This window comes from Arachis ipaensis, chromosome B6 (genome assembly GCF_059453495.1).
Source record: "Arachis ipaensis isolate K30076 ecotype BB chromosome B6, ASM5945349v1, whole genome shotgun sequence".
NCBI classification, from domain to species: domain Eukaryota; kingdom Viridiplantae; phylum Streptophyta; class Magnoliopsida; order Fabales; family Fabaceae; genus Arachis; species Arachis ipaensis.
In genome coordinates, this window is record NC_142441.1 from 1,555,809 (window position 1) to 1,564,186 (window position 8,378).

An 8,378-nucleotide genomic window follows, 5' to 3' on the forward strand; every position below is an offset into this window, starting at 1 on the left:
TAAAGAACATGCATATTGTTATGGTTAGTGGTTTCTGTGATTAACTTGTTACTAACAGTTCCATAACTAATTAATATGTTAACTAATCTCTATGGAAAAAATCCTTTAAAATGAGGGAAATTGTAAAGTGACAAACTAAGGAGTTAACTATTATTGAATTTATAATTTCTATCATGTGTGGGTTTTACTATCTTGATTTAAAGGTAATTAAGCTTTCACTTTAGAAGAATTTGATCCAATCTCTATATTTTTGTCGTTTTAACTTGTTCAAATTTTGAATGCCAAACTAAAAATAGTACTGCATATATTGCAACTAAGGTCAATTAGTAGTGGCAATAATTTAATCATGCATGGTTTTTACTCACTAGTTTTTTCCAAACATAAACATGTTTCTATTTACTAGGAGCAATAAATTATAGCTTTTGCAATGAGAGATGCCAAGAACATCGTCAGAATTCTTTGTATTTTTTTTTTATATTATCATGTTTAGTAATTTTTTAAAATTTTGATCTTTTATCAATTTTTTTATTTATTTTTCTTGTTCATGCAATAGATATTTTTGTTTAAAGTTTTTTTTTTTTTTTAATGTTCTCTGGTACATATTGTTGTATCTTCTAATAAAATTTTTAGTACTCATTGTTCATATAATTTATTTTAATATAAGTTATTGATTTTATTAGAAAGACCAAGCTAAATGCAAAAGGAATACTAAACAAGAGTACTGAACAATTATGATTAAAAGTATTAAATTTTAACACATAAATTTAAGTTCTTTTTCAAAAATATTATGATCAAAGAGTGTTAAAAAAATAATTTTGAATGGTATAAATTTATGTCATTTTTATCTAAACTTAATTTTGAATAATATAATTCAAACAATATTTATTTTACTATAATATATTTTGATAAAAAATTACCAAATATAAATGATCTTAACGTCAACACAAAAAGTCATGTCCTACAACCTGAAACAGTACAGTTACGGGATGACTTGACGTTTTGAGTACCACCCGTGCAAATAGTCGACCGGAGTATCAAACAGCCGAGAGGCAAGGAGGTTCCATTAGTAAAAGTTTTTTGGGGACGAGATGGTATGGAAGAACACACCTGGGAGCTAGCAAGCACAATGAAGACGGATTACCCATAGTTATTCTTAGGTGACTAAATTTTGAGGGCAAAATTTTATTGAGGGAGGGTAGAATGTAAGAACCAGATTTTCGGTAAATAGACTTTTCTGGTTGAAAAAAAAAACAAAAAATTAAAAAGAAAAAGAGAGTTACGAGGTCAAACTTGGCTTTATGAGTGTAATTAATCCCTCTAAGTCAAATTTGACAAATGGATATTAAATACTATTTTACCAATGTCTTAGTTACCACACCAAAAACTATTAAGCTGCAAAAACGCTTTTAGTGATGATTGTGCGTGCACCAAGAAAAAATCTAGTAACCGAAAACCTCAGAACCAGTGGTAAAAGTAATTTCTACTAAGTAAATGTGTCTCTAGATTTATATTAGCTATCTCTTCATGATTTACTTCTTTAAGAATAGTCATTAGCCATTAATTATTTTACTACCCGGTAAAAGTTATTCGAACCGAATTTCTGCCTAGTATTCCGCAAATGACTCCTAGAGGCCCCGAATCCTCTTGCTTGCTACCAAAGTAACTCGGCCTCCCACTCTTAGCCTCCGGACTGAGATTATCTCAGCCTCTCACCCCATCTCTTATGTGTTTTTAACCACGAGTAATTAACCGCGGTTAACTGCAAATAAACACGTCATTATGATGCTGACTGCGTTTCTTCGAAATCACGCCCCTTCTCTCTTGCCATCAACCCATTTTTCTCTAATTTTTTCAGCCCTCTTTTACCACATTTAATTAGTTTAGACTTCAAATTTTATTTAAGACAATCACCAAGCAAAAACTCAATAACATTTTACCATAAAGAGAGAGAAAAGAACCGTGAGTGAGAGAGGAGAAACAGAGAAAATTATGCACATACTACCTACGTTTTCAACCTCTTATCTCACCATTCATACACTATTCTTCAAGGACTCAAACCATACAAGCACAAACTCTTGTCTGTTTTCGCCAATCTTTGCGTTTATACCGAATTTCAGCTAGGTAAACTCTTGTTCTTTCTCCTTTCTTTTTCTTTAAAAAAAATAACAGTAGCTATGATGAATCCTTACTCTGCTCTATGTATAGAGAACTCCTCTTGAAGCACCCATGGAGCACGCCTAAGGAATTAAGGAGTTTCGAGCTCACAGTGGTTGAATTTGGACATTTTGCGACACTTTAGGCCCAAAAACGAAACTCACCACCGCCAACTGTGTTTCTGCGTTTGTATGCACATTTTTTAGTATGAAAAAGGTTTACTAACTAAATTACATCAGAGGTTAGAGTTAGGATTAGTTAGGGTATGGCTGTGCTTGTTTTCGGTACTTATATGAGCCACTTTGTGGTGAATTTGTGCTTGTTTTGAATTTTTGGAAATTTTGTGAGTTAACAATGTTTGTCTTGCTAAATATGTGTAACATACTGTTATATTACCTCTAGATTTTGTGTGAAAATAGCTGGAAACATGGAAGCGCTTGGGGTTTAAGTTTCAAGCTTTAAACGTCACAAAAAGTGAAGAAAAATATAAAACTGCATCTCTGAAATTTTCAGTCATTAAGAGCACAAAAATTATGATAGAAAAGAGTTAAAAAGTAGTTACAAAAATAGTTTTAATCCTATGGAATGAAGGTGGAAAGGTAAAAAGGTTGTTATGGTCATTTTTTGGTAAAAAGAGAGTTAAAAATATATTTTAAATGAAAAATAAGTAAAATTCTGAATTTAGTGTCATTAGGGGTACAATAGTAATTATATAAATTATTTGGGTCAAGATTATAATTATAAAAAAGTTTCGGGTCTAAATAAAAGCTTTAGTAAAACTTAAAAGTAAAACGGTAAAAAGTAGTAACTATAATAAGTAAATAAATTAATAAAGGGTAAATTTGATTTTAGGTCTCTTAGGATGAAAATTGGCAATTAATAAAAATATTATGAATAATTTTAATCATAGACAACTATTAGGATTAATCCGGTAAAATTTTGATGCTAAATAAAGTTAAACGGTAAAACTAGAGTACTTAGGTGCTTATTAGTAATTTTAGGCATAAAGTCAAATTAAAAATTAATAATTAACTTAATCAAGGAGAAAAGGTATACTAGAAAAAATATGAAGATACAATGGTAAAATAATAATATTAGGGGTGAAAGCGTCATTAAAAATCTAATAAGAACGGTAAAAAGAAAAGTTAAATAAAAATGGCAAAATGATAAAATGTGACAAGGCTGAGACATTTTAAGAAAGAGCTGGGCACAAGTTTCTATAAAAGAAGGGAGGAGAAGTCCCTTAGAAATAAATTTTGTTGAGATGCGCCGCGAAAGAAGAAACTGTAAACCCTGAGGTGCTAAGAAGTACCTGGCAAAGCGTACTTCCATCCCGCCTAGCCAGAGAATATATGAACGTGGGGACGCCTGCCATATGGACTGCTACTCACTGGGAGCACCTTGTATTTTTGGGCCATTCTTTACTAGTGCCGCGATTGTATTTCGGGCACCGATGCGCGACCGACCCAATGGAGTAGCCATATCCGGACTTAGGCTGGGTAACGACGTAACGTCGGGCTGCGGGTAGCCAACCAACGCATGAGCTCATGACTTGCGTAGGACCAGACATGCATCATACTTGGTTGCTACATTCCCTTGCTTATGTCCGCTTACTTGTATATATGACTGTTATATTGTTATATACTTGTGATTGCATCTGTTTGTATGATTGATTATTATTGTGACCTTATAAACAATTAGATTTAGGCTGCGGACCCCCTTAGATTGTTCGTATAGTACCCTACTAGGAACCTTAGGTTCTCACCCCCTTTTTCCCATGTCCACAAATCAGGACCGGCATGATCTTCTTTGAGTACCCAGCGTACGGCTGATACGTGGACCCCGCAACGGGGTGCGCGGTGTGTAACACCCTAATTAGTCTAAGCTTTACCTCGCGTCGTAAAGCAAAGGTTAATCAAAGGTTACGACAGTTCTAAGCTCATACATATAATATATATAAAAGAAATAAAATAATCTAGAAGCCTGATGAAGGATATAGCTCAAAAACAGAATTTAAAAGCGCAAACATACTAAACAAGCTTCTAACTTAAAGCACAAGGATCAGATGTAATATAACCAAATATCATAGTATAATATCATAAGAATCTAGCCACGGCTCGCGGAGTTTAAGCCGGCTAGCCATATATACAGACATACGGAACCAGAAAGTAAAAACAGCTTATACAAATTTTTCTCTCTCAAAATAACTCAAAAGACTCCAAGAGTAACAGGATCTTCTGTCTCTGTCACCATCCAAGCAACTCACCGAGGTGGGTTGCGACCTGTATCTGAAAAATACAACAGAAAATATGGTATGAGAACTGGAGGTTCTCAGTATGGTAACAGTGCCCAGTGATGTAGGATATAAGACCCCGGGACGCCAAAGGCAATCCTAGACTTCATATCCATCACAAGATTTATCTTAAGGCATAAATAAAACAATAAAGCATATGTATCTAAATCTTAACATAAATAAACCGGGTACTCTATCTTAGGGGATTTCTATTCTAACCAAACACCGCTGTCCCACAGCCTTCACCAACCGATCCTCCCTGCGATCCCATCGCCACCGCTTTCCGAACCTCCTCAATCCTAGTAGAAATCACAATTATATACAATGCAAGTAAATCACAAATAGAAGCATATAAAGCAAGAAGTTCAAGTAAGCAAATAGGCATGTTATTCAATTAGGCATACAATTACAAGTCGGCAAAGCAAACATATAGATAGAAAATGCACATGATGAATGCCTGTCCTATTGGTTGTGATATCACATTGTCGGTTCAATTGCCAACCCGACACATCTCCATGAGATGTCGCCCTTCGGAATCATTATTGGGAACCCCCGAGATATAGTGCTCGGATCACTGCCCAGGATTTTGTGCCTGCATACTCTATTGATCCGAAGGGATGCGAGCGGGATACTCTTGCCACGGACCTCAAATCTCAACGCAAGCGGGACGAACCACTGCCCTTACGTTGCCGCCGCTACCTCGACAGGCGGGATCCAACCGCCGTCCCTGCCGGGCGCATAGCGTCTCATAATCTCAATTTAAAATAGTAGTTCAGTGGTTTTTTCAGAAAACATTTTCAATTCCTCAATGACTCATCATTGCACATTCGAGTTCTCGACTCCTCTCAACCACTGTCAATTCACATTTCAGTTCCGAACTCAACAGTTCATCAATTCTCATTTCACATACCAATCATCCTTCACACGTCATCAAACCCAACCTCAGTATACCAAAAACCTAAGCCTCTGGTTTTTAATTTTCATAATAATATCAACGAAATCCCTTAGGTCCTTTCCCATGTTCTTATATTCAAAATTATGTCCAAGAGTCTTAAAATGGTGTCCTAGAAGCTTACAATCTTGTTGGGAAGGTGTAATTGTTGAAAACAAAATTTAAATTTGAGAAACAGGGCGTGTGTATACGCACAGGTGTGTGCGCGCGTATGCCCAACAGAAGTTTTAAAAAGTGTGCGTACGCATAGAGGTGTGCGTACACACAGGTACCAAAGTTCACAATGTCTGTTCGCTCGCACAACCTGTGCTAGCGCCCTCAACAGACTGACCTTCCTAACGTGTGCGTGCACACAGGGCTGTGCGTACGCACAGGATGTAATTTCTCATTGGGTATGTGTGCGCACAAGCTGTGCTAGCGCTGCAAACAGGGAGCCTTCCCCTGCGTGTGCGTACGCACAGGTCTGTGTGTGCGCATAGATTGAAAATTTTAGAGGGTTGTGCTTGTGCGTGCGCACATACCAGAAATCACAAAATTCTGCAACTTTGCAGAATTTCAGATTTTTAACACCAACTTTGAATGATCAAAACTTCCTCTATAAAAACTCAAATCTTACAAACTTTATATCAAATTGAAGGGTTTTCAATAAGCTTTAATTTCAAATAAACTCCAAACAAATTTTGAAAACTGAGGCATAAATTATGATCAGACAAAATTCACCAAAAACCAACTCTTACCAAAAGTTCACCAATAACTAATTTCTCAATTTCCACAACTTAAACCAACCAAAACCCAATAAAGCCATTTCAAACTCCATTTTCACCAAATTCTACCCTTTTGGGTCATAATTCACAGTTGACACCAACCTTCCATCACACTTCATCACTTTCAATCTCAATATCAACATATAACAATTATCAACAATTTTCCACCAATACACTCACCATTCTTCATTCTATCACCATCAATTTTTCATCATTAAACTCATTCATGCTTCACATCAATGATCAACAATATACAATCATTCAATTCATCAAACATCATACCTCAACATCATCATTTCTCAACATAGCAATTTCAATTCAACATGCATCATCAATCAATCATCATCACAACCATATAAATCCAACCTATCCTATGGGTCACTTGCCTAAGTGTCCATTAATATTATATACTATATAGAGGAAACTAAAACCATACCTTGGCCGATTTCCAATATGTCCTTAACCCAAATTTGAGCACAAGTTAGGCATATATATATATATATATCATCACAAATCAACCTAGGGCTCATCATAAACAAAATTTTACAAGAGTTCAATGTCTTTTACCTTGTCCAACAGTTTTGGTAGCCAAAATCTAAGGCTAAGCAAGAGTTAGAGTGAACCTAAACACCCAAAAATCACAAAATCTCACTTAATCAAAACCTTAGATTTTCGAAATTTTGAAGAGAAGAACTGAGAAGATTTCGTTGTTACCTCTCCAGTTTCTTGTATGGGTCTTGTAGAGCTCTTCACAAGGAACGCGTAACCGCAAATGGTGCAGCGATCGGAGCTCTATAGCTCAAGATATGAGCTTGAGAAGAATGTAGATCGAGTCCCAGTTTAGGGTGGCTCTTGTGAGGCAGGGCCTGTAAGCATTAAAGATGGAGTATGTACATATTTTAGTAAGTATTTGAGTATGCTTGAATTTTGTGATGAATTAAGCCTCTGGGCGTTTCATGTATGATATGAGTATGCTATGCTATGCTTTTCTTTTTCGTTCCTTGTATTAACTGCTTAATTTATAATTATTCCAATATGCGCGACTAGATACACGATTCTCGACTAGCGCTACAAGCTCATATGTATACACTTAATATATGGTCTAAAGTATCTACAGTCAGGTAAATCGTAGTGCCTGACTGCTAGCCTTGGTCACGATGGGGTAGAAGTTGGGTCGTTACACACTTCACATAAGATCAACAATTCAGATGACTAAGTTATCATCTCTCTATAAATATTTCAATAAACTTAAGTATTTCTCAACCCAATTCTCACATAATAAATTAATTTAAACTCTTGCTTACTTAGGCATTGGAGTCCCTTGCAAGTACTTCTAACCGCCGTCTTAAAGCCAATATGAAGGCTCTTCAAGCACTTTTACTGCCATCTCCAACCTCTTTTATCTAGCTTGTTTACACATAATTACTTTTAGATATACATCGTAACAATGATTATGTTATTTAATAAAAGAATTATACGATTGGTTTAAAAAATATATTTTAAAGTTAAAAAACGTGTATTTCATAGAAACTGAAAAAAATAAAAAATTATGCATTTTAATTTTTTTTGTCAAAAATAGGAGTGTTTTTTGAAAAAAAAAGTATGTTTAATCAATCATATATATTTTTTTAAAATAACATATTTATATATTATAAAATTTATCAATGTTAAATTATTATAACAAAATTATATAATTAAAAATATTTTATAAAAGTACTTATATTTGAACGACATGTGAACAAATAAAATTAAAATTAGTACATTCAAAAATATTGAGAATTTTGAATTAAAAATAAAAAGTAAAGGGATTAATTTGATACATGGTGGACGAAATTGTTACTCATACTTTTCACAACTCAAACAATCCCCGGCAATGACTCTAAAAACTTGATGCACAGAACCATGGTCCAAACATAACTTCACAACTTCGCACAACTAACCAGCAAGTGCACTGGGTCGTCCAAGTAATACCTTACGTGAGTAAGGGTCGATCCCATGGAGATTGTTGGTATGAAGCAAGTTATGGCCATCTTGTAAATCTCAGTCAGGCTGATTTAAATTGGTTAAGAGATTATAATATATTAAAAGATAAATAAAATAGGATAGAGACACTTATGTAAATTCATTGGTGGGAATTTCAGATAAGCGTCTGAAGATGCTGTATGGCTCTAGAACGTCTGCTTTCCTACTGTTTTCATCCAATCATTCTTACTCC